This window comes from Tenrec ecaudatus, chromosome 3 (assembly GCF_050624435.1).
Source record: "Tenrec ecaudatus isolate mTenEca1 chromosome 3, mTenEca1.hap1, whole genome shotgun sequence".
NCBI classification, from domain to species: domain Eukaryota; kingdom Metazoa; phylum Chordata; class Mammalia; order Afrosoricida; family Tenrecidae; genus Tenrec; species Tenrec ecaudatus.
Genome location: NC_134532.1, coordinates 61,062,980 through 61,084,319, shown reverse-complemented (window position 1 = coordinate 61,084,319; position 21,340 = coordinate 61,062,980). Strand labels below are relative to the sequence as shown.

The following is a 21,340-nucleotide window of genomic DNA, read 5'->3' as shown; positions in this document are numbered from 1 at the left end:
CTTCCATCAGTTCCTGGCAGCCCACCCAACAGGTCTGCTCACTCACGTGCTTCCTGATAGGTAGATATGCCCTATAATTAATTCTCTGCCAATGTATTCTCCCAGAATATTCTTATCATTGCCTTTATAAGCTAGCCACCTGAGAGTTTCCAAATGGCTACCTCCATTCAAATATCTTTGACTTCCAGGTCCCTTCACCTGTCCCGGCGCCAGCTTGGTGCCTGGTGTAGATTGAAGTGTGCCCCTCCAAAGTCTGTGTCGTCCATGATAACTCTTACACCATGGATTGAATCATGCCACCTTGGTTGGGCTATGCCCCTCGGTGGTTTGGCAGTGAAGAAATTGCAAGAGTGCTACATCTGGCCTCTTCTGACTACACAAAGGAGGGGACCCCAACTCCCTATCTGCCCGAGGTTGGTTCCTAGCAGGCAGAGGTCAGACATGCCTCTACCCTCCCACTTTTTTACCCTTTCCACACCAACCATCTGCTCAGGACACTCTACTTTTTACTGGGTTCAATAACCAGTTCAATGGTCAACCGGAACTCACAGATAATACTCACGGTTATGGGGCTTATTAGGGAAGTTAAAAGGTTACAGGAAATTACGAATACAGTTCTTCTGTCTGAAGTGCCTCTTCTCTCCCATGTGGGTAGGCATGTCTCTCTCTGGTCCTCAGCCTCTCAGCCAAGAGGTCTTTTGGCTTTTGCCCTGCTCGAGCCAGTGGTACCAAACTCCGTTAGTGCTGATCCCCCAGTGGATACCCGTTCTTCCAGCCATCCTCTTGCCCAGGGGTACTCAGCTTTATTCATTCTGTGGGCCAGGAACACTGCAGCTCCACCTTCTGGTCCTGGTGCTGAGCCGCTGCTCTGTCCCATGGCTTCTGGGGGCTCTGCCACTTCGGGGGGAGGGGGGGCTCTTGCACATGTACCACTGGTGGCTTTTCTTTCTTGATAGTATTTCTCCTCCTCCTCCTGAGATGGCTCACTCCTAGACAGTAGAATGACAAAACTGATGAACCTCAAGTTAGCATTCTCTACACCTGATTTGGATGCCTGTTGGTATTCATTCTATCTCCAGAGGCTGGATAGAAGTAATGTCAAACAATTTCATTTCTCTGCAGGCAGTTATGTCATGGTCCCCATGATGTGATCTGATGTGATAAACCAATCAGTTGTCAGGGAGCTTAATGCAAGGGGAGTTTTTCTGGGGTGGGGTCTGCAACCCTTCTCTTGCAAGAGAAAAAAGGAGGGAGAAGCGAGCAGAGAGAGAGAGAGAGAACTATGATCACCAAGAAAGAAGATCAAGGAGCACAGTGGGTCAACGGACCCTGGACTGGGAACCTCCTTGATCGCGGGGAAGACTGACGCCAAGCCACATGGAGAGCAAGCAGACATGTCAGGCCCACAGACGCTGAAAGCAGTCAGAGGCCTCCCCCTTCCTAAACGGTGCCAACAGAGAGCCAAGAAAGCCTTCCCTACAGGAGGCACCTCCAACACTGGAGCCGAGACACGTCTGTTTGTGAACACCATCCACTTGTGGTATCTCTCTCGTGGCAGCTCTATGTATGATCTATAATTAGATGATCTATAATTATATAATTATTGATTTTAAAAATGGATGCAACTCCATCAGGGAAAAGGGCTTTCTTTGTTATGTAAACGAATCCCTATCGGTAGACCGTGTGTCTTAAACAAATTGCTTTTACGATATAAAAAGTCTATTAGGCCCAGAAGAAAGAAAGCGTAGCTGGAGAAAGATCGATGCCACATGGAGTTGCCAAGGACTCCTGAAAGAGACAGATGTTCCCCCAGAGTGGACGGAGAAAATCTTCCGGAGAGCTTCTAGCCCCTAAACTGTGAGAAAATAAGTTTCTGTTCACTAAAGTCACCCCTTGTGGTTTCCCTGTTATAGCAACTGGGTCCTCCACTTCCTTTGGCTAGCTCAGGTGCATCTCAGTGTTTGTAAGTACTACTGCCCTTCATTGTCACTCCATCCTCTCACCCGGCTTCTCCCGTCAGGCGTCAAAGCCAAACATTTAGCCTCATTTTTGTGGGAGCTTTTCTGGGGGCACATTTCCCGAAACAGGAAATACTGAGTCAAAACGTTTGGGCCATTTCTTAGCGAGGCCGAGACCTCTGCGGTGTATTCCCTGCGGATAACAAGTGACGCTTTGGTGCTCCTGGCGCTATCAGCTCTGGAGTGAGGTGTGGGTCTGCTGGCTTGTTTCAATTAGCAGTTTTCTCTTTGGACCTCTTTCCCGACTCAGAAGCCCTCCTGGGACTCTATCCATTAGTGATCTGAGATGTGAGTGTATCATATAAGCCATCGACATCAACGCTGGACGATTTAAACACTGGGCGATTTTTAAATCCAAAAGGCAGTTTCTTTCAGGTACATTCTGAGTCTATAGTAGATAAATACATATTTTGGCAGAATTCATCCCCCCCCTTCTCTCTCTCTTCACTCTGTACTCTGCATTCACCTGACCTAAGAATCTTGGGGCCCCCGCCTGCTGCCTGACCTACAGATTTGAATTGGTCTGCCTCCACAATCGTGTGAATCAACCCTGGAAGTAAATCAGTGCAGTCCGTTTGTCTAGCTCTCTGTCGGTTCTGTTTCTCTAGACTCTAGAGAAACCCGACTAGGTCAGTACTGGAGCACTGACCCTATCCACTGTCTGGGCTGGGCAGAATCTTCTCAGACAGGTTCTGGGAATAATCTGGGCTTTGTTTTTTTTGGGGGGGGTCCCTTTATTACAACCATTTTTTAGCCTTCTGTGGGTGACCCAGAAGACTGATTGCCTGGCATCGTGTTACACTATAGAATGTGACTCCATCCTGTTCTACTCCATTCCGTTCCATCCGCCTTGTGGATGGAAAAACCAGTCTAATGGTTGGCCAAACCATGAGGAACCAAGCTGACACATAAAATTAACTCCCCTAGTTTCTGCCATTGTCAATTCCTGATAAAATTCTTCTCACCCCTGACTCTGCTTCGCTATCTCAAGGCTAAAAACCCTGAGTGGCTGATTGGCCTGACAGCCCTGAGGTATGTGACTGCGCCCTGGCTTCCCAAGCTTGTGGGCCACTCCCAATGCCTCCCGGAGGCTCCCCAGGTGACTTGCTCACAGCAACCTCAGAATGACAGCTGCCCAGGGCCATTCCAAGTCTTATTACCCTCAGCAGAGGCAGAGACCCTGGACATGGTGACTCTCTTATGTACTTGTGGCCTGGGGTTTGGAACAGCACTGTAGCTATAGGATGGATGGGGCAGTTTGTAACACAATGTTTGTTGTTGTTGTTGTTGTTGTTGGTAGGTGCCATTGAGTTGGTTCTTACTCATAGCGATCATATGTACAACAGAATGACACACTGTCCCCTCCTGGGCCATCCTCACAATTGCTCTTATGTTTGAACCCATTTTTGCACCATGTTTAGTTGATGCCATCCAAAGCTCTCTCGTTCTGCCTGTCCTGCTAGCAAGTTCTGTGTTGGGGGTGTGAGTTCCTCTCTTAATGTGCACACGGGTCCTCCCCTTGGCTGTTCTGATAGTGAGTCCTGATAGTTTCTTCCTCTTTTCTCAGAAATGCTGACAGCACTTAGCAAATATCAGTAAATGAGAAGATATCGGGACACAGCTGTGAATAAATTAGTAGGCACTTTTTCAACTAGTTGGTTCCTCTCTTTCTTTATCTTCCCAGCAGGAGTGGGGTGCAGGACCTGACTTCCCTTTCTTTCAAGCATTCCCTTACCATCCTACCACTGCCCTTGACCCTGGCAGTGGAGACTTACTGCTTCCATTTCTAAGTAGATGTGTAATCTACTTTCCTTTGGGCAACCAGTTCAGTTGGTTTGGTTTTTTGTTTTTTTTCCCATGAGGCTGGGTGGTGAGACTTGCCCTGGTTTCTGGGCTCTCATGTTCACCCACAGTTAAGGCAGACTTCCATTTTTCTCTTCTTATTTTGTTTGTTAGGGTTTTTTTGTCTGTTTGTTTTTTTCTTTTCACCCCAAAACAAAGAACATCAAGGCAGGTATTTAGCAGAGATTGTCAAAATACTGTAGCTGTTGATCTCAAAGTATGGTCTACTGGCCACCTGCATTTAACACCCTAAATTATAAACAAACAACTCCCAGCTCCCCCCAGTTCCCAATCCCCAACCCACTGGAATAGTTTCTGTGGCTGATCTGACTATTAAGTTTGCCGGATGGTACACAGACCCTGGGTCTACTGCCACAGGGTAGCCACAGGCATCAGCACAGTGACTTCTCAGGGGCTGTAGTCCCAGTTTTCAATCTAGCTATCCAAACCTCCTGAGCAAGGGAGGATAACATGAATGTATCGGGAGGCACGTGGACACTTCTTGGGTAGGTGGGTGGGGGGAATGTTCCAGGCACTTCACCAATATTTAATGCCTACCAATTATAAAATGATTAGTGATCAGCTGCAAATCAGAGGTGGGTGGTTGGCACTCGCCCAGAGGTACGGGGAAGAAAGACCTGGCAGTCTAATACACAGTACTGAAACCCTGTTGGAACACAATTCTAGTCTGACACACATGGGTCGACATGAGGCAGAATTGATTCAATGCCACAGGCATGGTGTGCAAGTCCAGGCCAGAAAACACTCGGGAAATTCTCAGTCGAAAAGTTGCATTCACTCTACAGTTTTCTGTCTTCTAAAATAAAAGAACCTCCCCCCCTCCCCCAGAAGAATTTACTTCAGAGAACAGCACTGAAGCTGCAGCTCAGGGAGAGGGACATGTCTGATCAGAGCACATGAGAGCAAATGAAGGGGGAGGAAGAGAGAGTTGAGCACAACCTGGCCACCAAGCCTTGAGGACGATATCCCCACTCTGAACAGCCAGTCCACAGAGAGGACCATATGGCCACCCTATGATGAAACATGACATCCCTCACTGACCCATAGCCCTACAGGGGACAACACTGGAGACACAGTGTGGGAATTGCACCTGATCTGATCACATCACACTGAGGCAAAACACTAAGGGCGCGCAACAGAACAGCAAGGGGAACGCAGCAACGAAGTCCCTAAGGAATACCAAAAATAGACTTTGAGGCCAGGGCTTGGCACCCCATCAGACTTGACCAGAAAACACTCCTAAAGGCCAACAAACAGCCCTTGAACTAACTATGTCTTTTCTTTTTTGTTGTGGTTGTTGTTTTTGTCATTGGTTTGTTGTTTATTTTGATGGTTTTTTTTCTTTTGTTGCTTTGTTTTGCTCTGTCTTGTTTTTGTGCATGTCATTATCTCTGCAGATCTTTCTAAAGATGTTAGGCTAGATGAACAATCTGGAGGAGAAAACAACAGGACTGAGAGTTCTGGGGGGACATGGGAGAGGGGAAGGTGGGGGAAAGGAAGTGGTGTTAACAAACCCAGGGACAGGGGAAAAACAAGTGATCCAAATCAGTGGTGAGGAGGATGTAGGAGGCCTGGTAGGGTATGATCAAGGGTAATGTAACTGTGAGGAATTACTGAAACCCAAATGAAGGCGGAACAAGATAGTGGGACAAGAGGAAAGTAAAAAAGAAATAAAGGAAAGAACTAGGCAAAGGACATTTATAAAAGTCCAAATAAATGTGTGTACATATGTAAATATATTTATATAGGACAATGGGGAAATATATCTATGTGCATTTATTTATAGGTTTAGTATTAAGGTAGCAGATGGACATCGGGCCTCCACTCAAGTACTCCTTCAATGCATGAATACTTTGTTCTATTAAACTGGCATTTCATGATACTCACCTTCCCGACAAGATCGCTGAAGACAATTTGCATAAGCAAATGTGGTGAAGAAAGCTGATGGAGCCCGGCTATCAAAAGATATAGTGTCTAGGGTCTTAAAGACTTGAAGGTAAACAAGTGGCCATCTAGCTCAGAAACAACAAAGCCCACATGGAAGAAGCACACCAGCCTGTGTGATCATGAGGTGTCGAAGGGATCAGGGATCAGGCATCAAAGAACAAAAAGTCAAATCATTGTGAATGAGGGGAAGTGCAGATTGGGAATCCAAGACCCATCTGTAGGCAACTGGACTTCCTCTTACAGAATGGTCACGGGGAGGAGGTGAGCCAGTCAGGGTGCAGTGTAGCAATGATGAAACATACAACTTTCCTCTAGTTCCTAAATGCTTCCTTCTTCCCCCGCCCCGCCCCACCCCCCCCACCCCCAGCCCACTATCATGATCTACCTTACAAATCTGGCTAGACCAGAGGATGTACACTGGTACAGATAGGAACTGGAAACACAGGGAAGCCAGGACGGATGATTCCTTCAGGACCAGTGCTGAGAGTGGCGATAACAGAAGGGTGGAGGGAGGGTGGGGTGGAAAGGGAGAACCAATTACAAGGATCTACATATAACCTCCTGTCCATAGGGAGTGATCAAGATATGACATAATAATAATTTATAAATTATCAAGGGTTCATGAGGGAGGGGGAAGTGGGGATGCAGGGGGAAAATCAGCTGATACCAAGGGCTCAAGCAGAAAGCAAATGTTTTGAGAATGTTGATGGCAACAAATGTACAAATGTGCTGAACACAATGGATGGATGGATAGATTGTGATAAGAATTGTATGAGCCCCCAATAAAATGATTTTTTAAATAAAATAAAAGAGTCAAATGGGTGGATTCATGGAGTCTTCTAGCTCTAATTTCCTACCATTTATGAAGTGGATAGAATTAGTCATGACTACTTCCTGGACATGCATAAAAACAAACAAATAGGAAAAAATCCAAGCAGTCAAAAAAAACATAAAAAATAATTTCAGAGATATCCATGTGCAAACCACAGATATAGAACAATGTTAACATTTGACAGTATTTCTTTTTTTGGGGGGGGCAGTATTTCATTTATCTGCCTTTAAGAAATAATCAATGCCATACAGTTGGTGTCCTCACTGCATCCCATTTGTCTCTGTCCTTTATTGATCTTAAAAGTAGTATGTATCCAAATGGGTGCCTAAGCCAATGTGGTGAAGAAAACTGATTGTGCCCAGCTAGCAAAAGATATGGCATCTGGGGTCTTAAAAACTTAAAGGTAAACAATCGGCCATCTAGCTCAGAAGCAACAAAGTCCATATGGAAGAAGCACACCAGCCTGTGTGATCATGAGGTGTCGAAGAGATCAGGTATCAGGCATCAAAGACCCAGAACAAAAAAATTATATCATTGTGAATGAGAGGGGAGTGTGGAATGGAGACTCAAAGCCCATCTGTAGACAATTGGACATCCCCTCACAGAAGGGTCACAAGGAAAAGATGAGCCAGTCAGGGTGCCGTGTAGCTCCATTGAAACATACAACTTTCCTCTAGTTCTTACATGCTTCCTCCACCCCACCCCCACCCCCGACTATCGTGACCCCAATTCTACCTTACAAACCCAGCTAGACCAGAGCATGTATATGGGTACAGCTAAGAGCTGGAAACAGGGAAACTAGAGCAGATAAACCCCTCTGGACCAATATGAGAATAACTAGCGTATAAAAATTTCTAAACCCCCAAAATCCAGCCTTTGAGTTGTATCCAACTCATAGTAAGCCTGTTTCGGGTTTCTGAGACTGCAACTCTTTAAGGGAGCAGACGGTCTCTTCTTTCTTCTGTGGGGTAGCTGGTGGGTGTGAACCACAGACTTTGTGGCTAGTTGCTAAGTACCTAACCCACAGTGCCACCAAGGCTCCTTAATCTATGAGTAGTAACCGAATTTATTCGCTATTTCACTACTAGTAGACATTTTTAATTTGTGTATTTTTTTAAAAAATACACACTGCTGTTTTAAGCATTATTGTACAAACGTTCCCTTGGACTCAAGCGAGAAGGTCTCTGGGATGTTGTTGCTGGTATTACGAAAACAGAACAAAGCAGCGCCACCCAGTTAACGCTGACTCGTGCCAACCCTGCGTGTGTTCGAGTAGATGGTTAATTCCATATCTTTGCTCTTTTTCTATTGGATTGTTTTATCTTTTTCCGGCTAAATCTAGAAAGTCTTCATTTTTCTGGACGCAAATGCCTAGCTGGTTATGTGGAGGCGCCCTGGTGGTGCAGCGGTCCCATATTGGGTGCCGTCAAAAGGTCTCAGTTCAAGACCACCAGCAGCTTTCTACTCCCGTAGACAGGGCTTTCTACTCCCGTAAAGGCAGGGCTCTCTACTCCCGTAAAGAGTTGCCTTCTGGGAAACTCACGAGGGCAGTCCTGCCCCATCCTGCAGGTGGGACGGCATCGACTTGATGGCATGAGGCTGGTCGGGTCTGCATTGCAGATAGGTTCTCCCAGGCTGTGCCTGCGACTGGGAAGCTTTTTCCTGGGAAGGAACTTTGGGTGGCGGCATTCAGTGTGGTTGAAGGCTTATAATGGTTGCAAAGAATGAAGTCGTACCCACGCTGCAAAAAAACTAAAGAACATTTAAATGTTTATATTGCTCCCTCTTTTGAAATCTCAGACAATGAAAAACCCCGTGAAACGCCAGTTTACTCGGACAGAAATGTAGATCATTAGGCCTTTATTTTTCTACACTTCACTATTATCTTGGCTCCTAAAGTCATCTGTAGCTGCTCCAGCTGTGCAGCACATACAGGGCCCGCGGAGCCTCTCTTCCCACCTCTACATTCAGTGTCGGCAGTGTGGTGCTTGACATTGGCCATGGCAAGACTAATTGCATCTCAGAAATGGCCTGAGGTGACCACTCAGTGCTTGAGCCATTGTGGTGTGATCATCTTAACCAATGTTTGGCCAACTTTTTAAAATGAAGAATCGAGAGAGTAACTAGTTAAGGCTCGTTGGCCCACACAATCTCGTTTTTTTGGAAGAGGTGATTGTTAAGCATATGCCAGCCCAGCACTGGGGAGGGGCTATCCCAGCTCAGTCTAGCGTATCAGCAAAACAGCGGTCCTGATTGGATTCACTGGATAAATCTGATTTGATAAGAGCAGTGCATTAGGCTTGGATACTGTGCACTATTTAAGATAGTCCCCCTCGAGGCACGTGTTTCTTTGCTTCTGGAAACATTCTGTGTGCAGCACCTGGCTGCCATTTCCTGATCCATGTGGCAGAATGGAAGCAGCAGGATTGGGAAGGAAACCTCCTGGTAAATGTCATCATGTCACGACATGGAGTCAACCAGATGCCAACAAGCTTGACCTCCAGTGAACCTTGGGTGTGCGCCAGCAGGCGAGTGCTCTGGGGGCTCTTTGCTGAGGTGGGCTTATTGATCTGAGTGAAAATTGGTGTTAATTATTGGCACTTTCAGACTTGCTGGGCATTATAAAGGATCTCACTGCCATCAAGTCAATTTCGACTTCTAGTCGACCCTGTCAGACAGGGTAGAACTGCCCCTGTGAGCGTCCAAGGCTGTAACTCTTGACGGGAGGAGAAGCCTTGCCTTTCTTCTGCAGAGTGATGGATGGTTTCAAATGCTTACGGTTACAGTTCAACGTAAACTCCACGCCACAAGCTTCTAGTTCATCATCGAAAATTCTATTGGATGCTGACTTCATGGTAACTACAAAGCACATCTTTCTCCATTGCTCTCCTAGTTTTCCAAGTCCAATTGTGAAGTATTGGGCAGAGGAGGAGGGGAAGAGGCTCTCTCTCCCTGTCTTTGACTTATCGCGGCTGCAGTGGCTAGAGGATGTGATGGATTGAATTGGGCCCTCCCTTCCGAAAACTCATGTCTTGAAATCCTGGCCCTGCTACCTGCAAATCTGCTTCTGTTCGGAATGAGGTTTTCTTTCTTCCGCTGTAGTATTTTCAGTGGTCTCGTACGCATGTGCCAGTTGGACATTGAATAAGGAAGACCAAAGAAGAGTTGATATCTTTGAAGAATATTGAAAGTCTGCCAAAAGGACCAATAAATCTGTGTTGGCAGAAATACAGCCAGAATGCTACTTAGAGGGAAAGATGGAGAGACTTTGTCTCACGCATTTGGACTGTTGTTAGGAGGGACCGGTCCCTGGAGAAGGACATCCTGCAGGACACAGTAGAGGGGCAGTGAAAGAGGGAGACGCTGTACAAGATGGACTAACGCTGTGGCTGCCCTGTGGGCTCAGACATCAGAACAACTGTGAGCACGGCGCAGGAGCGGGCACTGTTTCCTTCTGTTGTGCCCAGGCCAGGGTAGCTGGGGGTTGGAAGTAACTCGATGGTACCTGACAATAACAGCATATCTCACGAGGGTATGTTCTGAATCCAATCGCTTCTAACTTATAAAAGGTGCAGACTGGATCCAGACATAAGCCTGGGGAGCAGAGGAAGACGGTGACACAGACAGATACCCCTGTAAAAGCTGGGGTCAATACGCCGAAGAGCGGACATGAATAAGGGAGGCCTTTGGCTCTGAGTCACACCCTCGGTTCAGAATTTTAGCCTCCTCACCTGCGAGAAAATAAATTTCTGCTCCCCAAAACTGGCCCCTTGTGGAATTTGGCTCCAGCAGCCCTGGGAAAGTAAGACAGAATTAATGGCCGGGTGCTGGGCACTCTTGGCACACCACTTTATGCTGGTGAAGAAAGGGCGCAAACCCCAAAATGCCAGGGCCTGACAAAGCCTTTGTGGCCGACTTCAAGAGGCAGTCCTGGAGAAGCCCGCCACTGCGATACGCAGAGCAAACTGTCCAAGGATCTGGCCCAATGGCGCAGTAGGTGAAACGGGGAGCCCGAGGCCATGCATTCTCAAGGTACAAGGACATGTCCCCGACACACAGACAGCACCCAATAAATGCTTAGAGGGTGAAGGAAGGCCTGAGAAACAGACGAGCCCAGAGGATCGGGTCCTGATCCCTCACTTGAACCCCCGCTCTGGGGAAGTGACGCGGCAAATGATGGCAAATGAGAAAAACGATGCACTAAGAATGTACAGATGTGCTTTATACAATTGATGTGTGTATATGTGTGGATTTTGATAAGAGCTGTATGAGCCCCTAATAAAATGTTAAAAAAAAAAAAAACAAAAACGATGCGCTTCCCTTAGCGCCTAACGTAGAAGAGCAGTTCCCATTACTGGGGCGCGAGGCATGGGTTGACATGTCCAAGGCTTGTTGTAAAAGTACACGGGTCCTCTGCAGCCTTGAAGGCTGGGCGTCCGGGTTTGTCAGAAACTTGACCTCCTTCCTTCGTTGGGGGCGGGGGTGGTCAGCAGGATGCCAAAACCAAGCTCCCCCACAGAGTCAGTATTTGTTCACTGCCTACTGCGCACAGTAGGTTCAGCCAGAGGTGGGTCCTGGGGTATGCGGATGAAGGACAGAGGGAGAAAGAGATGCGTGCCGACAGCACAGAGCTGGCTGGGGCTCTGGGGCAGCCATCGGCCATGCTGGCTCCTCAGGGGAAGGCCATCCTCCAGTGAGCCCAGCTTCCAGAGGGATGGTGCGGGTTTGCTGCGGGTTTGCAAGTCAGGGCTCTCCTTCCCCTCCCAGCTTCCTGTGTTCTTTCTTACCTAGTCTGTGGGGAGCGTTGGAAGCAGAGGGCTGCTGGGTTTGTGCACGTTCAAGAAGGGCCCGTGGAGGAAAGGATGCCAGGCTGCTCCGGTCGTAATCCCAGCGCTGTGACTTCCCCCAGTCACTGCTTCTCTTGCCTTTGGACTCTGGACCCAACCACGCCCCAGGTACCTGCAGCAGCACTTCCGGTATCTGCTCCTCAGGTAACTCCTTGCCGATGCAATGCCCTCACCTCCAAACTTCCTCCTACCTGCTGTCCCAAGCGGCTGTTTGGAAACTCCTGGCCTGGTGGGGGGAGTGGTTATGCATTGGGCTGCTACCTACAAGGTCAGCAGTTCGAAACCACTATCCTCGCTGAGGAAGGACAGGACCATCTACTCCTCTGAAGAGTTGCAGTTTCGAAAATTCACCCAGTCCCATAGGGTGACAATGAGCCAGTGCCGATTCAATGGCAGTTATGTTTGGTTTGGGTTTGGAATGGATAATTAGGAGTGATCATGACATAATTTGCTCCAGAAGAAGTCCGGGCGGGCCTGTGGTTAAGCGCTGGCTGCTAACAGAAAGGTGAGTAGGTTGAACCCACCGGCTTCAGGGGAGAAAGCCGAGGTGGTCTGCTTCTATAAAGATTCCGGCCGACTGCTGTCACGTGGATTCCAACTTATAGGACAGAGCACATCTGCCCCATAGGACTGCCAAGGCTGGAATCATTATGGAAGCAGATGGCCTCCTCTTCCTCCGGCAGAGCAGCTGCTGGGTCCCAACCATCCACCTGTCAGTGGCTCTCCATGAGGACTGCAGTTCTGCTCATCCTAGAGGGCTGCGCCGAGTTGGCTTCGACTCGATGGCAACAGTGTCCACGCTTACTAGCTGCCCCCGAGGAGATGCTTTGGCGTCCTGCACCCTCCGCGCCTCCAGCGGCCCTTGGTTGGTCTAGAGACCCGTGATGCACGGGTCCTCTGCACGGTGTTCCTTTGCCACTGCGATTTTTTCCCACTCTTCTTTAGTCTGTCTTGTTTCATGACAGAAACATCTTCTTTGATGGGCAGGGACCAATCGTTGCATCTTAGCTGGTCACTTATAAGCCCCTTTTCCAAGCTTTATTATTATGTGTCTGTGAAAAGTTTCTTGACTTCTTTATTGTAAATTAGGGTTTACATGTCAGATCATCAACTTTATATTCAAGAGTTTACGCTACTAAGAACTACCCCCAGTAAGTTAGCCCTTACACATCGCTTGATTTCGCTTCTCTCTCCTGCGGACCACTGTCTTCCGTTCACCCTCTTTCCCGCCTTAGCCTCCCTGCCTTGGCCAACTCCAAATCTGCCCCCTTTGGTTTTCTCTTTTCTTACATCAGTGGTCTCAGAGAATCGCTGTCCTTTTGTGACTGGCTGATTTCACTCGGCAGCATGGTGTCCAGGTCCGTTCATGCCATGAGCTGGTTGGTGGTTTCGGTGTTGCTTTTAGCAATGCAGAGCATTCCCTGGTGTGAATGTTCCAGGGTGTCTATTCTCCTGCCGGTGGGCATCTAGGTTGTTGCCATTTTCCTGCAATTGCGAACGGTGCCGCAGGAACATGGGGTGTGCATACCTCTGTCCGTATTCTAACTCCTACTTCTTGAAGATCTAGCCCCAGCAGAGGGCTTGTGAATCATACAGAGTTCCTACTCCCAGTTGTGCTCAAATCCTTTCCACAGTGGTTGTCCAAGGTCACGATCCTGCCAGCAGTGTGAGAGGGTTCCCCTCTCTCCACGACTTCTCCACCACGGGTTTTCTAGGTTTCATTGAAGTTGGCTGTCATTGTTGGGATAAGGTTGCTTCTTATCACTTTGATTTCCATACCCAACATCCATTCTGATAAAAAAATACTCAGCAAAATAGGAATAGAAAGATAATTCTTCAACATAAAACCAATGACCATACTTACCTGGCAGGGGAGATACCATGGTCACGAAGGTGATTTTCCCAGGGCGAGCTTATCCATTGCACTCCGGATGTGCTGACCCCTGTGATCTCCCCAAATGTGGGAGACTCGACTGCATAATTTGTGATCGTGGGGGACTGTGTTTGCGCTCTTCCCTGGAAAAACAAACAAATAAACAAAAAACAATGACCAACATGTTCTCAATGGAGAGAGAGTATGCACAGAACGTGAATGGAAACCAGACAAGGATGCCCTTAGGCACCACTCACTACTATTCAATGTTGTATTCGATGTCACAGACAGAGCAACCTGCAAGAAAGGGAAGTAAAAGACAGCCAAATTGGTTAGATAGATGTGGTAGTCCAGTAGACTAGAGAAACAAATTCGTAGCCACTCCTATGTGTATAAGAAAGAGCTTTCTATACAAGAGCAGTTGAATATTGAGAAAACATCCCAGCCCAGTCCAGATCAAGTGCATAAGCTCAATATTAGCCCATATGTCTGACACCCATCCATAAAGTCCTCTTCAGACTCACAAAACACATGCAATGACGCCAAATACAGGAAGATCACAGACCAGTGGGTGGGAAGTCTTGTGGGTCCAGTGGCACTGTAAGCATCTCAGCTCTGGCAGGGATCTCCACGTGGCTTCTCCAGTTTTCAGGGCATGGAGTCTCTCAGGATAGTGCCATGTGTCTTGTCAACAGAGCATTTCTCGGGGAGTAGCGTTGTCAGTAGAGAGTCTCCAAGGGAGTGAGCCAAGCGGGAGAGAGTCTCCAGCCTCCAGGGCGGAAATACAGGAGTTCCCAGAATTCCCAAAAGGCCCTGCCCACACAGAGGTCTCAGAGATATATCTCGATTGACAGACCAGACCCCAGGCCTTCACTTGTAATCCTCTCAAATTGACACCAGATGATGTAACTACCACAGGCAAAGAAGTACTATTTCTAGTGGCCTATGATATGGTCCTATATGGAGGAAATTCCAGACCTCAACAGAAAAGCTACTGGAACTAGGAGAAGGGACTCAACAAAGGGCCAAGGTACAGCAACCATTGCTCCTCAACCAAACAGCCTTTACACTGAACAACAATGTTCTGAAAAGGAAAACAAAATCCTTTCCATGGTGGTTGTCCAGCCACTCAGGCTACTCAGGAAGCCAGGCAGCATCTCTGGGGAAGGATGCTGCCCAGGCCTCTCCTATATGCCTACCGCCTAACTCTCCTACAAGGAGGCTTGTTGGCAAATGGGTTCAGTGCTTGGCTACTAGTCAAAGGTGACTGGTCCTACCCCATCAGCCACTGCATGAGAGAAAAATGTGGCAGTGTGGTCCTATAAAGATTATAGGCTTGGGAAAGCCGATGGGGCAATTCTACTCTGTCCTGTCTATGTCATTGCCATGAATTGGAATCAACTGGTGGCAATGGCTTTGGGTTTGGTTTGGTTTTTAACTCTTCTCGTGAGGACCTTCCAGGGAGGGAGGGGCGGAGGGAAAGGGCAGGAACACCTGAGCCCCCAGTCAAGCCTTCACAAGCCCCTTACCTGACCCATCTAGCCCATCAGGGACAAGGACTGCCGAGAGCAACACGCCTCGGTTCCTTTGAGCACTCAACCTGGGGACGCACCTGGCCTTGTGCAAATACGTCCCAGCATGAGCCTCCTAGGGTGGCTTTCTAGACTCCCTTAATTCAATACCTGAAGGTCCCTTAGGCCAAGAGATATCCGTATAGATAAAACTCTAAGGAGCTCAAAGCTTTCAAGGTAATTGCTTCTAAAAATACCTTTGGGGAAGGCACAGTAAAGTTACACGGAATCCCTTTAAACAGAGCCTAGGAAAAAGCTGGGGCGAACCCTTCTCAAACACAGTAATCTCTTGGGATTGTTTGTCTCCTGTTCTGGTTCTTCAGCCTGGCTTCAGTCATGCCCGCTGTAAGTTCTGCAAAGGAGCTGAGTTTGCTACCCTAAGACTTCTTGCCTGTTCCTCTGCCTGTCAGCTCTTCAGCACCGTTCACTCGTCTTTTGTCCTTGGGGGAAGGAGGAGTTAATGAACCCATCTTCCCGGAACAGCAAAAGCTGCCCCTTGGCAGATGAAAGCACTGCGTTGTTTGCTATGGAAGTGGAAACGTGCGGAGACCCACCTAAGAAGCAAATGTCAATCTTAGGAGCTTAGCGACCTGTAAGGAAGCAAGGGGGCTGGCTTTTCCTTGGCGTGTTTGCATTGGGTGGCTTGCTCTCAGCTATTTCTATGTTCAGGTTTGCCCCGGAATGTTTACTGTCTTTAAGACCGGCCATGAAAATGCCTCTACGTTTTTTTAAAGGCACCCTGATTTGAGCAGGGCTTCCCGTGTGGTCGAGATGAGCTTTTAGCAGTACACGAGAATAAACAAGGGTGGGGCACTATTGGGGCGGGGGTGTCCAATGAGCAGTTGAGGTTTTACAAAATGAGCAGCTGTCATTTTGTCTCAACCAACTATATGCTAAACAGCCCTGGTGGGGCTGTTGGATAAGCATTTGCCTGATAACCACAAAGTCTGATGTTCAAACCCACCAGCTGCTCCAGGAAAGGTTGTCAACCCCAGAAACCCCATACAGGGCCGCTGTGAGCTGACATCGACTCCACGGCCATGGACTTGATTCCGGTTTATACCTTAGCCTCAAGCAAGCACATGTGAAAATATACATCGGTTATGGATTCAGCAGTGCTGGCTTGCATCTTATCCCAGAAAAACACAACTCACGCAAATTACAGGGTTCACGATTCAAACCCACCAGCCGCTCCACAGGAGGAAGCTGAGGCTGTCGGCTCCCATAAAGACTGGCAGCCTCAGGAACCCGGATGGGGTCAGTAGAAGTCAGGATCTGTTTGAGGGCAGGGGATTTGATTTGGGTACTAAGATGGGATAATTACACGTAGTCAATTAAATCTTTAAAAACAATTTTTAATAAGTGTTTTCCAGTTGTTTTGTGATTAATTCATTTTATTTTGTTAAGAGAAGTTAAAAACCACCACCACCACCACCACAACAACAATTCACTGCCTTAGAATCAATCCACTCAGACGCAGACCAACCTGCAGGACAAGGGAGACCTGCCCCCGTGGGTTCCAGGGCTGGGACTCTTCATGGGACTAGAAAGCTTTGTCTTTCTTCTGCGGATCAGCTGGTAGTTTCGAACTGCTGACCTGGTGATGAGCAACCAAATGTGTAACCACTCCACCACCAGGGCTCCTCCAAAGAAACCGACAGTCGTCCTGTATTGCTGGCCCCTGCACTGTGCCGCCTGCGTGAACATCATGGATTGGTGTGGCATGTCGAGGGGGCTCCAAATGTTCCTGAAGACGTTCTGTTACCTCTTCGTTCCACACACTTTCTGAAGCCACCCTGGTACTAGATGCAGTAGATGAACCGATATTGACACACACAGTCTCTAATAGTTGACAGTCCTGGGCGCTTGCACAAAAATGCATGCCGTCGTGGGTCCACCGTTGCAGTACCATGCACAGAAGTGTCTCCCTGCCCCATTCCACCCATGCATCCTCCCCCCCCCCAACCCTCCCAGGTTTTGTATAACGTAAAAATCCAGTTGGCGACAAGTTGTGGTTGCATCAGATGTTGTCCGTGGAGATCTGGGGAGGCGGTCTGACTGAGGTTTCGCAGTTTTTCTCCCTGTGTTTTAGCGTTCCCCCTTTTCTCTGCCTCCCCGGGGAAGCTCCTGCCCTCTCGTGCCCTGCTGAGCCCCTCCGGCGTCCCAGGCTCCTCCGAGAAGCCTGGGCGATGAGTGCCCTCTTCTGGACAACCTACAAATTGCACATTCAAAAAGCATCCGTTGGGTTGTCAAACAGGCTTCGTATATGAAATATTCTTAGTGTGGAACACAAAGGGAAAATGTCTATATATCCCCCACGTCCCCTATCACCGCCGAGCTGCGCGGAGGCTCGGCTGCGTTCAAGATTCGGGCCCACCCGTAACCCACCCGCACGGCCGAGGAAGGCTCTGCTGCGGGAGGGGGCATGGGCGCGAACACTGCGTTGCCGCACTGTGCAAAGCTGCCCACGCCTTAGCCCAGCGCCACGCCCATCTTTGAGGGCTGGCATCCAACTGTGCTGAGCCCTGATACGAGTCCGGCGCGTTAGTGGAGGCCTGTGGGCTGAGCACCAGCCCAGCCTCATTGACGCTGATAGCAAACTAAGGGAGGGGGCAGGGCCCTGCAAAATTGATGCGAAGGACACCCCCCCCCCAAAAAAAAGTGGCTGGTTGCTGTTGTGTAGCTGCTAAGACTACGGCAAAGATTCTCAACCCACGATGTCACTGAAGAATATTTCAAATGCAAAAAACAAGCAAGTAAACTTTGGTTCCAATTGTGTGTGTGTGTGTGTGTGTGTGTGTGTGTTCCCTACTTTAAGGGGACCTGCGGCTTCCAAGTTAAGTACTACAGTGGTGACCTAAATGTCAGTGGTTCAAACCACCCAGCAGCTCCGCAGGGGAAATAACAAGCTTGCTGCCCTCAAGATTGTTGTTGTTGTTGTTAGGTGCCCTCCGATCAGTCGCCACTCACAACCACACTGTATACAACAGAACGGATCATTGCCAGTCCTGTTCCCACCTCACACTGGTTCTTGCTGCCCCTCCACTCTATGAAGCTGATGTCCTTCTGCAGGGCAGGGTCTCTCTGATACCATGTATGTCCAAAGCACATGAGACGAAGCCTCGCCGCCATCCCTGCCTCTAAGTACATCCCAGCTGTACTGCTCCAGAGGTAGATGTGTCTGCACTTTGGGGAATCCGTAGGGCTGCTATGATCCAGAATTGACTCAATTGCAGTATATTGGGTTTGGGTTAAAGATATCTGCATTTTTGAAATCACCACAAGCCGATCAAATCATTGCCTTGTGTACCCATAATTTATCAATGCTTGCAGCTGGGATGATATCAAGGACATCATATATGCAATGAGCACAAAGGTATTAAAAGGACAAGAAAGAAAGGATTAAAGTGCATGTCAGAAGAGACCCTGAATCTTACTCTTTTTTTAATTAATCATTTTATTGGGGGGGGCTCTTACAAATCTTATGACAGTCCATCATTCAATTGCATTAAGCACACTTGTACATATGTTGCCATCAATATTTCCAAAACATTTTCTTCCTACGTGAGCCCTTGATATCTGCTCCTCTTTTGCCCCTCCCTCCCCCACCCTCCCGCCCTCAGGAATCCCTGATCAATTATATATTATTGTTGTTATTTCGTGTGTCCCCCTTCGCCCACAATTCTGTTACCCATCCCCCTAGGGGGCGGGTCTCTCTATCCTCTTACATTCAGCGTCCCTCCTTGAGTGAACGAGGAAGAGTTGCTGAAGAGAAATGTTTCAAAGGGCAACTCGAGAAGACAAAGTAAAGTATTCCAATGAAATGCGCAAAGACGACAGGAGCTGGAGGCACAGGGAATCCGGGGCGGACGATACCTTCAGGACCAGGGGTGTGAGGGGCGATGCTGGGAGAGTGGAGGGTGAGTGGGTTGGAAAGAGGGAACTGATTACAAGGATCTACAAGTGACCTCCTCCCTGAGGGACAGACAACAGAAAAGGGGGTGAAGGGAGATGCCAGACAGGGCAAGATATGACAAAATAATAATTTATAAATTATCAAGGGCTCATGGCAGGGGGAGCGGGGAGGGAGGGGAAAAAAGAGGACATGATGCAAAGGGCTTAAGTGGAGAGCTAATGCTTTGAAAATGATTAGGGCAAAAATGTACGGATGTGCTTTATACAGTTGATGTATGTATGGATTGTGATAAGAGTTGTATGAGTCCCTAATAAAATGCTTTCAAATAATAATTTTTTAAAAAGAAATGCGCAAAGACTTAGAGTTGGAAAGCCCAAAAGGGAGAGCATGCTCAGCATATCGCAAGCTAAATGCACTGAAGAAAATATCCAGACCGCTAATTGACATTTTGAAAGATTCTATCAGCACAGGATTGAACCATTGAGGAAGCATCCAAAGAAGATAGAAGGAAAACAAATTTAATTTTTAAAAAGAACCTAGAAGGAAAACTCCAAGTCACTGTACGGAAAAGGACTAGTCAGGGTTCCACTGTTTCAGGAGGGAGCATATGAGCAAGAACCGATGGTGCTGAAGAAAAAAGTCCAACCTGCACGGAGGGTGTTAGCGAAAAGCAAGGCTCTGGTGTTGACAGAACACGGAGTGCAATGTTCCAATGAGCTTCTGCAGCTCTGGAAGCGCTCACTCATCTCCGCCCAGAAGTTTGGACGACAGCTCCGGAGCCAAACTACAGGAGGAGGTCTGTTCTGTGCACATTCCAAAGAACGGTGGCCCAACAGAATGCAGCAATGATTGAATAGTGTCATGAACATCACATGTAAGTACAATGTTGCTGACGATAACTCGGAAAGATTGCAGCAGTGCATTGGCAAGAAGCTGCTGAAAATTCAAGCCAAATTGAGAAGAAGACTTGGAATGAGGAACATCATTGTTGACATCAGATGGATCTTGGCTGAAAGCAGGGACTACCAGAAAGATGTTGACTTGTGTTCTGAAGGGTGTGCAAAGGTCTGTGATTGTGTGGATTTTAAACCATGGATAGCCTGGAAAACAAGAGGAATTCTAGAGCAGCTCATGGTGCTCACGGGGAGCCTGTACATGGACCAAGAGTCAGCCATCAAACAAAAGGGTTTGAAATCAACAAAGGTGTATGTCAGGTTGTGACCTCTCACCAAACCCACACAAAGGGTCTGCTAGGCAAATAATCAGAGAATCTGAATTCTCTGGAGAAGAAGCTTATAAACAACCTGTGATATGTAGATGACACTACCTTGCTTGCAGAAAGGGGGGAGGATTTGAAGCAACGGTTAATGAAAATCAAAGATGGCAGCCTTCTGTATGGACCGCCACTCGATGTCACGAAAACCCAGACCCTCGTAACTGGACCAGCAGACAAAGTCACGATGAACCGAGAAAGGATTAAAGTTGTCAGGGATTTGCCTGGTTCCACAATCGATGCTTATAGAAGCAGTAGTCAAGAAATCAAGCAGCACGATGCATTTGGGCAAATCTGCTGCCAAGAACTCTTTAACGTGTGAAAGAACACAGGCGGCACTTCAAGGACGAAGGTGCACCCAACCCAAGTCCTGGTCTTTTCAATTGCCTCATATCCTTGTGAAAGTTTCTTGTTGTTGCTGTTGTTATTCGATGTCAAGTCAGTTCCAACTCATAGCGATCCAATAGGTACAACAGAATGAAACGCTGCCCAGTCCCGAGCCATCGTTGCAATTGTTCACAATGTTTGAGCCCACGGTGCAGTCCCTGTGTCAACCCCTCATGTCCAAGGTTGAGGTAGTTAATTTATTGTGCCAACCTGTCGATAAACGCATGTGGGGTTAATTGAAGGGCGGAAGGATAAATGGCTCCGTGAGCCTCGCCTTTCTAGTTCTCAGGTCTCTTGCTTTCTTATGGTCAGACCAGAGTGAAGCTGCCTTAGTCAGTTCCCTGCTTCAGCTGGCAAGGCTCACTTCCTGCAAGACATCCCCATGGAGAAGCCACATGGACCTACCCCGATGCAGCCTTGGGTGCTGGAGCAGCCGTGTGGAGACCCCTGCCAGCGCTGAGATGCTTACACGTTCACTGATTCAGCTTTCCTCCTGCTGTCGGCATCATTGCATCTGTTTTGTGAGATGGGGGAGGACTTTGTGGATTGGTGTTGGACATACGGGCTAATATTGGACTTGTGGGCTTGGGCAGCACTGGGTTGGGATGTTTTCTTGTTGCACACTTAACCTTTATATAAAACTCTGTCTTATACATGAGTTTCTGTGGATTGGTTTCTCTGAAGGACCCATGCTAACACAAAGGTCTTCCTCTTTTTCGGTGTCCTCCAGGGACTGGTCTCTCCTGACAACATGTCCAAAGTACCAAGCATGCTGGCTGTACTTCTTTCAACATAGATTGGTTATTCTTTTGG

General features: G+C 48.0%; 1 non-coding gene across 1 annotated transcript; it reads left to right on the top strand.

Moving 5' to 3' along the window:
* The first annotated feature begins 13,363 nt into the window (after positions 1-13,363).
* LOC142443788 (U1 spliceosomal RNA) lies at positions 13,364-13,526 on the top strand. Its single transcript, XR_012783540.1, has one exon. It is a non-coding gene; the product is annotated as a U1 spliceosomal RNA (small nuclear RNA).
* Positions 13,527-21,340: the final 7,814 nt, after the last annotated feature.